The sequence below is a fragment of the Ambystoma mexicanum genome, chromosome 9, assembly GCF_040938575.1.
Source record: "Ambystoma mexicanum isolate Mex_15411 chromosome 9, UKY_AmexF1_1, whole genome shotgun sequence".
In the NCBI taxonomy this organism is placed as follows: Eukaryota; Metazoa; Chordata; class Amphibia; order Caudata; family Ambystomatidae; genus Ambystoma; species Ambystoma mexicanum.
Window position 1 is genome coordinate 424,524,417 of NC_090931.1, and position 16,230 is coordinate 424,540,646.

Genomic DNA, 16,230 nt, shown 5'->3' on the forward strand with positions numbered 1-16,230 from the left:
GCATAGCTAGGATCTGGTCGCCCTCCTGCAGGAGCCCATTGCTTTTCCCCGCTGTGTCCAACAGCACCCTTTTCCGTACTCGCGCTCTGCTTCTGCCCACTGTGGAGGCTGCGCATGAGTCGCGGAGCTGCTTCTTCTTCTTTTGTGCACTAAACTGAACTGCCTGATTTCCCTCGAAGAGCTTCTCCTTTTGCCCGTTGGCACCAGCGCGTGCAGGTACTTTTGAGCACAAGGCTCCACTCTTCGCAGGGCTCGGACTTCCATCTAGTTAGGTGCCTCTGAAGGCGAACTGGGTCTAAGCATTATTTCGCACTGCCTGTCTTCCTTCCCTTTTAGGTGGACTACCCATTTCGTGCATCTAACGCTTGAGACTGTCGTATTTGTATATATATTGTGTTGATATGGTATGTGTTGGTTTACTATCGTTATATTGTGATTTTCTCGCTACGGTCATTGTTTTAAAGGCCTTGAAATAAATGTGTATATATTTTTAATATAACAACTGTTTGGAGTAGTTTGTAAGTGATCTTGCTTTGTGTGCTCATTGTGGGCTTTCAGTCACCCTCACCCCTCTTGAGACCTAGTCTTGACCGCCGCGATCGCTACCTTGATTGGTCTGGCTCGTCCAGAGGTTACCCTGTTCCAAGTAATTAGGTTGGCCTTCTGAACTTCTGCGCCACCAGGACAGAGTTCAGAAATCCGTCTTAACAATGCCAACTATCCAGGGTCCACCCATGATAGTTTCATATTCAGAATGTCACCCCTACACCGGGACTGGAAGCTTGGAGGCATGGCAACACATGGCTCATTGGTGAGTAGAAATGTCCATGCACATGCTTGCATGTAAGACACAGACAAATAAACAAAGCCAACTAATGCCAACCATTCTCACCTCCCCAGGGGAAAGTGCCTACCCTCTGAGCACCTACATGATGACGCCAATACAGAACCCCACCACACCACCCAAGGTAAGATACAACGCAGCCCATATTGCAACTAGGGCCATAGTGGAGCGCACATTAAGAGTGCTAAAGTCATGCTTCCGGTCTCTTGACTACTCTGGTGGACAGCTACTACATGCACCACCAGTAGTGTGAAGGATCATTGTGGCAGCATGTGTCCTGCACAACGTTGCAACACAGCATGTCGTACCGGTGGACAAGGTGGTGCCCCCACATCCCCAACCACATGCACGCCCGCTGCACATGGGAGGGGAAAGTGCACGTGGCTAGGCAGCCCGTACCGAGCTTGTGCTGCAATTTTTCACCTAAAATCCAACCCCTGCGGAGTACACACCGGCCTAGCACATTCCAGGTAACAATCGATGTAGACAAAGGGACAATCAACTGTCCCAACCTTACCACCCTGAGAATGTGTCCTTGGAATTGCTACATTGTGTGCATCCCTAATTACTTAAACTATTCCAATCTCATGTGAACAAAAGGCACACATTGAAGATGCAGTATGCCACTAACCCCATGCAAAAGTACACATCTAAATGCTGGTATGTCACCTAAACCCTCCCAAACTTCATGTCACCCGGTTGCCGCACCATGCCATGGCATGCAATGTCAAAAGTGACAAATAAATGCCCAACTCATAACACTACTGTCAAAAAGTGCACTCTGATAAACGGAACTAGGTCAGGAATAACTCACTCTCACACATCAAAATAAAATTGTACAAAGGAACATCCATTGTCCAGCATAACATATAATAAACACAGGACCCAACAGTGACAATGTCAGACAGTGACCAATCACAATAGCACAAGCGCCTCAATGTTCTAAACAACCACATGGACCCCTTCGATCTTGAGTGTGGCTTTGCTAACTAAAGGGGGCAGGGAAACGCATACAGCAGGAAGGGCAACAATAATGGGGACAGGCAAGGTAATACATGAAGATGTAACATGAAAAAAGGACATTTTTCAATGTCCAAACAAAAAAGAATGCTAACCATGCACTGGACAAACAATCATGAATCCCCACTATGGGTGTATACACAGGTTGGACTTCAGACTGGCCACAGAAATAATGGAAGCCCAATGCCTCTCAGTACGTTACTTTAACATGCTGCCCTCCTTGCAAGCCCATAGAAAAAGGGGAGCAGGAGTGGCATATACAAAAATGGCCATGGTGAACCAGGGAGTTGGGGGGGCACCCAGGAGGGAGGAGGTACATGCGTGGATGATGAGAAAAAAAAGACTCCATGGGTTCATGGCCTGCACGGCTAGCATAGAATGGGAGAGGTGTCAATGCTGTCGTCACCCTCTGATGTAGAATTAGAAGGTGTGCGTGGTAAAGGAGGCTGACCACGTGTAGCCCTGGTCTGGTCCTCAATAACAGCGACCATGCAGGACTGAAAGGTTTGATTCTTCAGCATGAGTCGAAATGTCCGCATGTACCACATCACGGGGTGCACAGAGTTCTGCTGGCAAGACCTCATGGGATGCACAGATCTCCGCTTGCAAGACCTCACAGGTTGCATGTAGTTCGACAGAGATGTTGAGCGTCAACTGCTCCATCTTCTGTTCTGCCCGTCTACTGCGGGATAACTCGAGTGCACCCAGAGTCGATCTGAGGGAGGTATTCTCTTCCCTCCGGGCAGCCCTATGGGCCTCGGCCTCTGCAGCTATATCTGCGCGAAGAGCCCCCAGTTCAGCCCGTCGGTTCCTGTTGCTGGCCAACATGTCCAGCCTGTGTGAGCGGCATGTGGACTGCAATGCCTGCTGCTGGGGCTTGATCTATCTTTTGTGGGGAGAATGGAATTGGCCACCCTATCCATGCCCTGTGCCAACATCTCACATGATGTCCCCTGTTGCTGTGCAACATCATACATGGCTTGCTCTGACACAGTTTTCCAGGGTGGCACACGGCCACTGCGTTGCCGGACCCCACACCTGCCAGACCCAAGGAGAGCTGGCCCTTGCTTTGCTGGCGCTGCCTATGGCTGCAGGACTACATTCCTCCCTTGATCAGCTGCCCCAGGAACAGGAGCTAATACTGTGGAGTGTGACCCTGCAGCCGTAACCACCACAGACGGACATTCCAACAATGACTTGCCCCGTGAGTGGTCTACCCCCTGCAGGTGTTTGGGACAGAACAGCACCCACAGTAAAATCACTCACCTGCGACAGCAATGAGGGTTCAATGTCTGTTTCAGCACCAGAGGCATCATCTTCCTCAGTGGTGTACTCAGACACCACCCTGGCCTGGATGGTCTGTAGCACCAATACATTATCATGGGCTACCACACCACATCATCAACTGGTGCCTGGTTGTGGCTCAGAATACATTTCCTCCTCCACCATTTCCTCCTCCTCCACGTCCTCCTCCACTGCATCTAGTGCCTCATCACCTGTACAAATTCAAAAAAGACATGAATACACATGTAAATATCATAGGCCACACATATAGGTATAACAATGTTGTTAGCCAACACATAAACCTGCCATGGCACAAACTTAGGCATGCACCCAGTGTCAATGAAAGGGAAGGGTAGCATGAAAGCAGACTTGGATGTGTGTAGAAGGGCAAAAGAACACATGTAGTGCATGGTGTATAGTACCTGCCTCACACACAAGCATGTGACTGGCATAGTCCTTCCACAAACATGACTGATGCTAAGACACAGATGGCACGTAGCATAGCCATGCCAGAATTGTCAACCAAGGCAAAAAACGGAAAAGTGTCACCGAGACACCTAGTGACTTACGTGCTTCAGACAACAACTTGTGTATTTCAGCATTTGAGTCTAGACTCACGAAGAGAAACGGACATTCCCGGAAGGCCGTGTTCCTTTTTGGTTACCGTTACTCTGTGGAGCCGTTTATGGCTTTTTGAATTGCAGCTTCAGGGTTTCTTACGGAGACACATGTACGCCGGACGTCGGGGTCATGACTTCTACTGGTCCTGAGGAAGGTGGGATTGCCTACTCCGCCGAAACGTAGACTACTTGTACTCTTTGATTTAGACACGTACGAGTAAGACACCGTCAAGATCTACCCTGGTGCCATACGTAGACCCGAGTTTAGTTAGTAATTGGAAAAGCCACCAATTGAACTGAGAATTCAAAATTCAGCTGTTGATGGTTTTAACTTCCAAGAGGGGGATAATTGTGTTCAACACTCACATTGTGTGGATTTGTTTGATTTTTGAACCCTTTTTCAAATGTTTTGAATAATTGTATTTTGATTTTGTATGAAAAACTGTGTATATGATTATGAATATTTGTTTTGTTCCATTTGTATATATTGTGCTTGTTTTGGAATTTTTTTTTGAGCTAATCATGCCTGGTAATTTATAGACCATGCTTATGAGAAATAAATAAAGAATATATTTTGGTAAAATTCTTAAATAGAAATGAGAATCTGTGGATCCATGAGATTTCAAAAGACCACAATGAAGACTTAGGTGGACATGGTAATAAATTTATATATAGGAAATCCATGTTAGGACTCTCTTAGTAACTCGAGTTGCGTACGAGATAGACTCTTCGCGTGATACCCTTGGTATTGAGGAGATTAATATATATTTAATTTATTTGTATGTTTAGTGAACCTGTCAGGACACTTTTCCATTTCTTGCCTTAGAGATATCCCAGTCCTTGACAGAGTAGGGAATTACCCAATAATATATTAGAACTGTCAACCAGCCTGAGATGGAAGATGAAGACTACTGTTCATGAGCCATGTACAATGCATGTCAGATGACATTACATGGAAATCACAATGTAAAAACACACATGTGCCACAGGGTGCAACAAAGCTAGGGTGGTGTAACACAGTGAAGGCAGGCACACTGATTCCATAATGCTAGGTCACATTGACATCACGCAAGTGAATACGCATGTTGAAGGGGATAACAGGGTTTTGAAGTGTGAGGGTGCAGTGCAGTACATGGGAAAGGCCTTAACTATGCATAAAAACACGTAACCAGTAATGTCAATGTTGTGACCTGATGGCAGTGTATGGGTAAGTGCAGTCATCAATTGTAAAGTGTTGGAAGTGGGTTGTAGGGATACAGTAACACCCCCTCCCCAAGTGCAGTGGATAGCTGGGAGGCAGTGCATGGGGTAAAATGGTGGCTCAGAGGACCATGTGGTAGCTCACAGTGTGGGTAGGTGACAAGTGCATTCTCTCAGTCATCCGGGACCACAGCAGGGGAGAGGAGGACAGAAAGCACAACACATGAGGAAGCATCAGAAGTGCCTCCAGACCCGGAGAAGGTACACCTCCAGTTACATAAAGGTAGGGAGGCTGTACCAGAGGGAAGCCCCAGCTCAACTCAGACCATAACCACAAACTAATTGCCATGAGGAACAGCTGACCCTGAGGGAGTAGGAAAGGGATGATCAATGACCATTAGAAGGAGGTAAATACTGCAAGGAAGTAAATGCTGGATATGGAGTTGAAGGAATTGCTGGACCAGGACCCATAGGGCCTTGCTGAAAATGCACAGGGTTCAGGAATTAACACTCGTAGCCACTTTGAGCCTGTGCCATCATCACAGTCCTAGGGAGATACCTGGCACCACGCCTAAAGGACATTTCACACAGTCCAGGTCTAGCTGAGTTGCAGAGGGAAGAGTGTAGAATCACAGAAATCCTGGTAAAGGCTGTTGCAGTAGTCCACCATAGGAATTGCCAGTCCTCTGGAGACAGTGAGCTGCTGGGGGAAGGAAAGGGAAGGAATAATACCTCTGAGGAGGTGCAGCTGGCAGGGTGATCTCTCAGAGACCTCAAACATGTGATGATAGAAGGCGAGTGTTGAGTGGAAGATCATCACAGGCTATCCGCCACCACAGGTTGGAGCAGGAATAGGGCCAAGAGAGGCAGGGCAGAGAGTGTCATGGAAGGAGGGAGCAGGTGTGGTGATGAGGATTGTCTCTTTGTGCAGCACATCGTTTGTATGCAGTCTGCATGACAACAAGCACGTATCAGTCCAGCATTACATGGTTCACACATGGCAGTCATGTCAGTGTAGTGTGAACTGGCAGACAATCATAACACATCACCCAAGCAACATACACATGGCCTGGACACACACGCATCACCACTCACCGGACATTGACTCATACATTGGCAGGTCTCCCACGCCTTGGATCTGCTCCACTGCAATGAAATCACTAGTGATCTCTTCATGTCCAGTGAGTTCAGCGTCCTCTGGTGGTGACCCACTGGCAGTCACCAGAGTAGAGGCGCACTTGGCAGCCAGCTTATCTTTTGCTCGGCGTCGGAGGTCTTCCAATGCTTCTCGACATCACCAGCTGTGCGCCTCTCATAGCCCAAGGCGCAAATATGGTCCACGAGGCACTGCCAGTGGCCATACGCTGAGCAGGCGTATGTGTGCTGCCTGCCTGCACCAGCATGTCACGGCAATGTTCGAACATGTAGTCCACAAGCATGCCCAGTTCATGATCACAGAACCTCCTCTTCCTCGACGTGTGGGACTCCTGTGCGTGTCTGGGGTCTGAGCTTGTACTGCTACAGCACACTTTTGCTTCTTGCAAGGTGGTACAGACCCTGAGTGGCCTGTACCGCTCAGGTCAGTAGGGGCTGGAGTACTGGTGGACTGGCCTATGGTATCAGCCACTAATGTTACGACAGAAGGTCATCTTGCAGTTATCTGTACCTGGGTGCTGTTGCCAGGACCCTGCGTCGCAAGTGTCTTGGCCTTAGTGACAAGGGAATTGGCCCCTGAGTCACTCTGACCCTGGCCCGGGAACAATTCAGTCCTGGCTGGTTGACCCTGAGCCAGGGTGCCGGTTGCTACAGCTGCCCCTGCAGCTTCCTGACCCTGGCTGGTGTGGACAGCAGATGAAACCGCTCAGTGCCAGGATCTTTTACTGTACGTGTCTTGACCTTCAGGACATGGAAATCAGGCATTGAGTCACTCTGGCCCTGAGCCTGGACCACTAGAGTCTGGGTGACCCTGAGCCTGGGTGGTGGTATCCGCAGCTGTCCCCACAGCTTGCACACCCTGGCTGCCCTGGACAGCAGATGACGCTGCTGGTGTGTGACCCCGGGTACTGGGGACGTGAGCATCAGCTGAATCTCCCCTGCGTTGCCGGACCCCACACCTGCCAGACCCAAGGAGAGCTGGCCCTTGCTTTGCTGGCGCTGCCTATGGCTGCAGGACTACATTCCTCCCTTGATCAGCTGCCCCAGGAACAGGAGCTAATACTGTGGAGTGTGACCCTGCAGCCGTAACCACCACAGACGGACATTCCAACAATGACTTGCCCCGTGAGTGGTCTACCCCCTGCAGGTGTTTGGGACAGAACAGCACCCACAGTAAAATCACTCACCTGCGACAGCAATGAGGGTTCAATGTCTGTTTCAGCACCAGAGGCATCATCTTCCTCAGTGGTGTACTCAGACACCACCCTGGCCTGGATGGTCTGTAGCACCAATACATTATCATGGGCTACCACACCACATCATCAACTGGTGCCTGGTTGTGGCTCAGAATACATTTCCTCCTCCACCATTTCCTCCTCCTCCACGTCCTCCTCCACTGCATCTAGTGCCTCATCACCTGTACAAATTCAAAAAAGACATGAATACACATGTAAATATCATAGGCCACACATATAGGTATAACAATGTTGTTAGCCAACACATAAACCTGCCATGGCACAAACTTAGGCATGCACCCAGTGTCAATGAAAGGGAAGGGTAGCATGAAAGCAGACTTGGATGTGTGTAGAAGGGCAAAAGAACACATGTAGTGCATGGTGTATAGTACCTGCCTCACACACAAGCATGTGACTGGCATAGTCCTTCCACAAACATGACTGATGCTAAGACACAGATGGCACGTAGCATAGCCATGCCAGAATTGTCAACCAAGGCAAAAAACGGAAAAGTGTCACCGAGACACCTAGTGACTTACGTGCTTCAGACAACAACTTGTGTATTTCAGCATTTGAGTCTAGACTCACGAAGAGAAACGGACATTCCCGGAAGGCCGTGTTCCTTTTTGGTTACCGTTACTCTGTGGAGCCGTTTATGGCTTTTTGAATTGCAGCTTCAGGGTTTCTTACGGAGACACATGTACGCCGGACGTCGGGGTCATGACTTCTACTGGTCCTGAGGAAGGTGGGATTGCCTACTCCGCCGAAACGTAGACTACTTGTACTCTTTGATTTAGACACGTACGAGTAAGACACCGTCAAGATCTACCCTGGTGCCATACGTAGACCCGAGTTTAGTTAGTAATTGGAAAAGCCACCAATTGAACTGAGAATTCAAAATTCAGCTGTTGATGGTTTTAACTTCCAAGAGGGGGATAATTGTGTTCAACACTCACATTGTGTGGATTTGTTTGATTTTTGAACCCTTTTTCAAATGTTTTGAATAATTGTATTTTGATTTTGTATGAAAAACTGTGTATATGATTATGAATATTTGTTTTGTTCCATTTGTATATATTGTGCTTGTTTTGGAATTTTTTTTTGAGCTAATCATGCCTGGTAATTTATAGACCATGCTTATGAGAAATAAATAAAGAATATATTTTGGTAAAATTCTTAAATAGAAATGAGAATCTGTGGATCCATGAGATTTCAAAAGACCACAATGAAGACTTAGGTGGACATGGTAATAAATTTATATATAGGAAATCCATGTTAGGACTCTCTTAGTAACTCGAGTTGCGTACGAGATAGACTCTTCGCGTGATACCCTTGGTATTGAGGAGATTAATATATATTTAATTTATTTGTATGTTTAGTGAACCTGTCAGGACACTTTTCCATTTCTTGCCTTAGAGATATCCCAGTCCTTGACAGAGTAGGGAATTACCCAATAATATATTAGAACTGTCAACCAGCCTGAGATGGAAGATGAAGACTACTGTTCATGAGCCATGTACAATGCATGTCAGATGACATTACATGGAAATCACAATGTAAAAACACACATGTGCCACAGGGTGCAACAAAGCTAGGGTGGTGTAACACAGTGAAGGCAGGCACACTGATTCCATAATGCTAGGTCACATTGACATCACGCAAGTGAATACGCATGTTGAAGGGGATAACAGGGTTTTGAAGTGTGAGGGTGCAGTGCAGTACATGGGAAAGGCCTTAACTATGCATAAAAACACGTAACCAGTAATGTCAATGTTGTGACCTGATGGCAGTGTATGGGTAAGTGCAGTCATCAATTGTAAAGTGTTGGAAGTGGGTTGTAGGGATACAGTAACACCCCCTCCCCAAGTGCAGTGGATAGCTGGGAGGCAGTGCATGGGGTAAAATGGTGGCTCAGAGGACCATGTGGTAGCTCACAGTGTGGGTAGGTGACAAGTGCATTCTCTCAGTCATCCGGGACCACAGCAGGGGAGAGGAGGACAGAAAGCACAACACATGAGGAAGCATCAGAAGTGCCTCCAGACCCGGAGAAGGTACACCTCCAGTTACATAAAGGTAGGGAGGCTGTACCAGAGGGAAGCCCCAGCTCAACTCAGACCATAACCACAAACTAATTGCCATGAGGAACAGCTGACCCTGAGGGAGTAGGAAAGGGATGATCAATGACCATTAGAAGGAGGTAAATACTGCAAGGAAGTAAATGCTGGATATGGAGTTGAAGGAATTGCTGGACCAGGACCCATAGGGCCTTGCTGAAAATGCACAGGGTTCAGGAATTAACACTCGTAGCCACTTTGAGCCTGTGCCATCATCACAGTCCTAGGGAGATACCTGGCACCACGCCTAAAGGACATTTCACACAGTCCAGGTCTAGCTGAGTTGCAGAGGGAAGAGTGTAGAATCACAGAAATCCTGGTAAAGGCTGTTGCAGTAGTCCACCATAGGAATTGCCAGTCCTCTGGAGACAGTGAGCTGCTGGGGGAAGGAAAGGGAAGGAATAATACCTCTGAGGAGGTGCAGCTGGCAGGGTGATCTCTCAGAGACCTCAAACATGTGATGATAGAAGGCGAGTGTTGAGTGGAAGATCATCACAGGCTATCCGCCACCACAGGTTGGAGCAGGAATAGGGCCAAGAGAGGCAGGGCAGAGAGTGTCATGGAAGGAGGGAGCAGGTGTGGTGATGAGGATTGTCTCTTTGTGCAGCACATCGTTTGTATGCAGTCTGCATGACAACAAGCACGTATCAGTCCAGCATTACATGGTTCACACATGGCAGTCATGTCAGTGTAGTGTGAACTGGCAGACAATCATAACACATCACCCAAGCAACATACACATGGCCTGGACACACACGCATCACCACTCACCGGACATTGACTCATACATTGGCAGGTCTCCCACGCCTTGGATCTGCTCCACTGCAATGAAATCACTAGTGATCTCTTCATGTCCAGTGAGTTCATCGTCCTCTGGTGGTGACCCACTGGCAGTCACCAGAGTAGAGGCGCACTTGGCAGCCAGCTTATCTTTTGCTCGGCGTCGGAGGTCTTCCAATGCTTCTCGACATCACCAGCTGTGCGCCTCTCATAGCCCAAGGCGCAAATATGGTCCACGAGGCACTGCCAGTGGCCATACGCTGAGCAGGCGTATGTGTGCTGCCTGCCTGCACCAGCATGTCACGGCAATGTTCGAACATGTAGTCCACAAGCATGCCCAGTTCATGATCACAGAACCTCCTCTTCCTCGACGTGTGGGACTCCTGTGCGTGTCTGGGGTCTGAGCTTGTACTGCTACAGCACACTTTTGCTTCTTGCAAGGTGGTACAGACCCTGAGTGGCCTGTACCGCTCAGGTCAGTAGGGGCTGGAGTACTGGTGGAATGGCCTATGGTATCAGCCACTAATGTTACGACAGAAGGTCATCTTGCAGTTATCTGTACCTGGGTGCTGTTGCCAGGACCCTGCGTCACAAGTGTCTTGGCCTTAGTGACAAGGGAATTGGCCCCTGAGTCACTCTGACCCTGGCCCGGGAACAATTCAGTCCTGGCTGGTTGACCCTGAGCCAGGGTGCCGGTTGCTACAGCTGCCCCTGCAGCTTCCTGACCCTGGCTGGTGTGGACAGCAGATGAAACCGCTCAGTGCCAGGATCTTTTACTGTACGTGTCTTGACCTTCAGGACATGGAAATCAGGCATTGAGTCACTCTGGCCCTGAGCCTGGACCACTAGAGTCTGGGTGACCCTGAGCCTGGGTGGTGGTATCCGCAGCTGTCCCCACAGCTTGCACACCCTGGCTGCCCTGGACAGCAGATGACGCTGCTGGTGTGTGACCCCGGGTACTGGGGACGTGAGCATCAGCTGAATCTCCCCGACCCTGTTGGGTGGGGGGCATAGCTCTCCCTGCATGGGCCTGGAAACCTCAGACACCTTGCCCAACTCTGCCAGGTCCACCACCTCAGCCACCTCAGCCACCTTGGCCACCTCTGCCAAGGCACCCACCTTTGTCTCCCTTCCCACTTGTTGCCCTCCCAGTCATGGCACTGATGGACTTGCGCAATGGGAGGTGCAGCTAACAATTGTCATGGGCAATTGGAGTGAGGGGACAGGGTATGTGATGGAAAACATACCACTTTGCTCCAGCAAGGCTCTATGTAAACCCTGGTGAAAAAATAATGGGTCGTGTAATGCTCAGGCACCCCAAAAACAAAAATGAACGTGTATGCAACCCCTCGGTAGCCCACGTGTGAAGAAAAAACGTCCTACAGTACGCTGTGGCATCCAGCAACACAAAAAATGCATACGTGAGGAACACGTAGGGTACTATGACCTCAAAACACAGGGGCAACCAGAGGATGAAAAATGCATGCACGGATCATCGCCTACCTTGTAGAAAGAGAAAGAATCACACGGGCATAGGCAACTCCCCCGCCAAAACAAGAAGTGCGCACTCGAACAGTAGCGAACAATTTGCGTGTGACCCCAAAATACTCTGAAGTCCACTCGTCCGTCTGCTATGAAATGCACGTATATTGTAATGTTGTCCACGCACACCTTTATCCTGATCCTGAACGCCAATGCCCAATGTTCAGCGCGTGTCATGTATCTTACGCGCTTAGGGCCTTTCCTCTGATTACACACTAACGTGCTGTTTCGGAGTCACTCTGTTTCCGGCTGGCCACACGAGTAACACAGAAGACCCATGCTCCTGCCTACCAGCCAATTTAACTGCCTCCCACTGCCCAAAGCTGCCTCCTATGAGCCATCCGAAGCAGCCAGCCCACTCTGTGTGCCTGCTGCCCACGTGCCCTGAATTTTGGTGCCTGCTCTGGAGGCATTGCCAGTGATCCTGTTGTTGTGACCACCTCTGCTAATCCTGAAGACTCCCGACTGCCAAACCACTTCTCCACAGCCCAGCCCCAGGACCACCTTGCCCACCCACACCTGCCTCGGAGGTTGCCATGTATGACACAACACCATCTGAGGCAAGTGGCAATCCCCCAGCAGAGAGGCAGAGGGCTGTCAGCTTCTCACCCAGGGAACTTGCCATCCTGGTGGAGCAAGTCCTGATTCCCTCTTCCCCGGCCCACCGCAAGTCGGCAATGAAGGACAGAAGAAGGCCTGGGTGGACAGCTTGGGTGCCATCAACGCCGAGGGGTGGCACCCCATGACTACCATCATGTCTACAAGCCCTGGGAAGACTTCAATTCCAGGATACTCAACAAGGTGCAGCGCCTCCTCAAGCCTGGTGATGATCGAATGGGGCACCGTGGCCAGTCGACCACCAACGGAATGAGGGTCCTGGAGAGCTTCTACCCAGCACTGTATGCCCAGGTCTTGGAGTTGGTGCTCCGTCTGGAGTCGACTAGTAAGTGTTCATGTGTTCTTGTCCACCATAGTACATATGCATGTTGACGTGTGGCTAGAGTGTGCACCTTGGCCTTATGTCTTGCATGCCTCCTGTACAGATGTCTGTGTGCATGTCCCTGACAGTGCTGCATGTGAGTCCATTCAGGTGTGTCCCACATCAATGGTGTCTGTTTTGCAATGTGTGATGCGCACCAGCATGTAACGACGCACACATGTTTGCATACCTGTGTCTGGACTGGAGCATGCGAGAGGTGTGACACGTGGGTGCTTATGTCAACATCATGGACATGCATGGTGTTCATGTGCATGTGTCTGAGTAGTGAGTGTGTGACTGGCAAACACTCCGGGATGTATGTTACTTGAGTTTTTGATTTGTGATTGCCTCACGCTGCCAATTTGCCCTCGAGTGCACCGTGACATGATATCTCCATGGCTTGCTTCATGACTGTCAGGTGATGTGTGTGAATGGGAAGTGTATGAGCCATGATGCGTGTGAGCTGGAGGCACAATTCTGACGTGCTGCCAGTGCCTTGTCCAAGGATGTGAATGTCTGTTGTGAATGAGAGACATGATTGTGCATGTGTGTGAATCTGACTTCCCTTTGTGTAGTGGAGTGTGATGATGCTTGTGACCTCTGACAGTGCCACTGATGTACATTTTGTGACAAAAACACTTGTTCAGTACCCTGATGTTTGCTTTCTATGTTTCCCTATCCACAGCGACAATGGGAGAAGAGGGCGAAGAAGGCGCTGTGGAACACGGCAGCAGGGATGCCTTCACCAGGCGTAGACGCAAGGCCAAGTCTGCCTCCCAGGTACTGTCATCTTCCGGGAGAGAGGAGACTGGTGCCACGTCCAAGTCAATGGCCGCAGCTGTTGAGGCTACGTCCAAGAGGGTGAAGGTGGTGGAGCACTCCTCTGCAGTGGGAGGGACAGATGAGCCTGCACAGGGGCAAGACAATGCGGAAGACAGTCGGGAGGACTCCAGGTTGGCAGGAGAGGGAGAGGAGGCCACATTAGCCCAGCCCATGTGGCTTGGCGGGATGGTGACGTAGGTGTGACTGCTGCAGTCCAGGGTCAGGGGCCGGAGGCAGTGCACGCCGCCGGGGAGGGGCCTGTGCTTAATTCTGTCCCTGGTACTGCGACTGCAGCAGCATGCACCTGCGGGCATGCCCCAGGCCGCACCCGTCCACAGGTGGTGGTCGCTTCCACCCAAACGGAAAGACCAATGCCTGTGGATGTCGCCATTCAGTAGAGAGTGGAACCTGTGCTAGCCGGTATCATGGGGTGGGTGGACTCTGTTCGTGATGATGTGTAGGTTTCCAATCAAGAGCTTGCACGTCATCACGAGGACGTCTGCCGTCTCCTGAACTGGCTAGCACATTTCCTGGTATCACAATGGGTTCATGGGCTTGCCACTTATGTGACCCCCCTCCTCGTCTGCCTCCTCTGTGCAGCAGTCATCCTCCCTGCCGTCTTCTGGCCCAGATACCACCAGGGCCCCCTGTGCACCTGTCCTAACCCCGGTGGCTAGTCTGGTGGAGACCACAACCCTGCCAGGATCGGGAGTCGACGGAGGATCAGTAGAGGTGGTCACCACAGAGATCTATCCGGCAACAGGACATGTGGCAATGGTGTAAGAGCAGCCAACAAGCAGCAGGGCACATGCACGACAGCCCCGGGGTTGTCCTCATCCCAGAGGCTGACCCGGAGGCACAGACATTGGGCGTTTCAGCGGTCACATGCTCAGCGTAGGAGGCGACAGGACTCGGGGCCAACAATGGTGGAGAGGCAGGTATCAGTAATCGGGCAGGAGGCACACGACCTTTCAACAAGGATGTCTTCCGTGTTGGGGCGACTTGGCCAGCAGATCGGAGCAGAGCAGCAGCTGGGACAGGGGGCATGACTCACCATTGCTAGGGCAGAGAATACCCTGTGTCCAGCAGAGATGCAGGCAGAGTTCCTTGAGGAGAATTGCAGGGAGTTTCAGAGGGGCAGGTTGGAATCCCTGCAAGCCCTTTCGATGATACCTTGGCTGAGACTTTGGAGGGAAATGGTGAGTCACAGGATTAGCCCGCTGCGACTGTACATAGTTCTTTAGGTTTAAGCTTCCTTTTGTTATTTTTTTCTTTCGAGTTTTGTCACTTTCCTCCACGTATTATACATAGTTTTTAGTTTTTTTTGTTCATCTTTTTTGGACATGATTTGGGACAATGGACCCTGGATTTTTATAAATAGTTCTCTTTTGAACAGATATTTTTCATTTCACCATGGAGCAATGGTTTTCTTTGGATTTGTGTTTTCATTTGTTCACTACTTCATGGACATGAAGCACATCTTTGCTTTCAGCTTCATTTGTTTGACTTGCAATTTATTTTGTTTTTGACAATCTTTTATTTATTTGCTCATTTGATGCTCAATTGTTAAATTAGTTTTATATGAGTATGAGTTCAATACTGTTTTTAATTCATATTTTTTTATTTGAAATCAAAGTGGTGTCTGTTCTTGATTGTTTAGGCCAAGTTGCACTCTTGCTTACTCTGTTCTATGTCCATGATGCTGGCCGTTGTTGTACATGTGTGTGCACACATGCATGTGTCATGTTTGACTTCCATTGGCATGTTGTGGTGTGCATGTACAATGGATGGGTTTTAAGGTGCACTTGGAGTGTGCAGCGTGTGGTGGCTTTTCATTTAACATCTGCTGCATTCATGTCTATCGGTCCACAGTGTGTTGGGGGATGGGGGTGGACATGAGACGGGGCTTGCCTGCAGGTTTCCCATCACAGATGGGGGTGGGGACATGTAGCGGGCCTGCCTGCAGGTTGCTGTCACAGGTGGGGGTGTGGACATGAGGTGGGGCCTGCTTGCAGGTTTCCGTCACAGGTGGGGGTGGGGATATGAGCCGGGGCCTGCCTGCAGGTTACCATCACAGGTGCGGGTGGAGACATGAGGCGGGGCCTGCCTGCAGGTTGCCGTCACAGGTGGGGGGGACATGAGTTGGGGCCTGAATGTGGGGTATGGTCACAGGTGAAGGGGGGGTCCCATGTGGTGTGGGCTGCCTGTGGGGTATGGTCACTGGTGATGGGGGGCTCCCATTTGGTGTGGGCTGCCTGCGGGGTATGGTCACGGATGATGGGGTGGTGTGGGCTGCCTGCGGAGTATGGTCACGGGTGGTGGGGGGTCTCATGTGGTGTGGGCTGCCTGTGGGGTATGTTCACAGGTGATGGGGGGTCCCATGTGGTGGGGGGTGCCTGCTGGGTATGGTGACAGGTGATGGAGGGCTCCGTTGTGGTGCGGGCTACCTGTGGGGTGTGGTCACGGATGATAGGGGGTCCCATGTGGTGTGGTCTGCCTGCGGTGTAAGGTCATGGGTGATGGCTGCTGGGGTGTGGCTGTCCCTTCAGGAGGCGTAAGCTTCCAGGGGATTTGTGCGTGCATTAGGGGGTTCGCATGGGTCTTTCCACATGGTTTGACTGGTGTAACCGGGGTA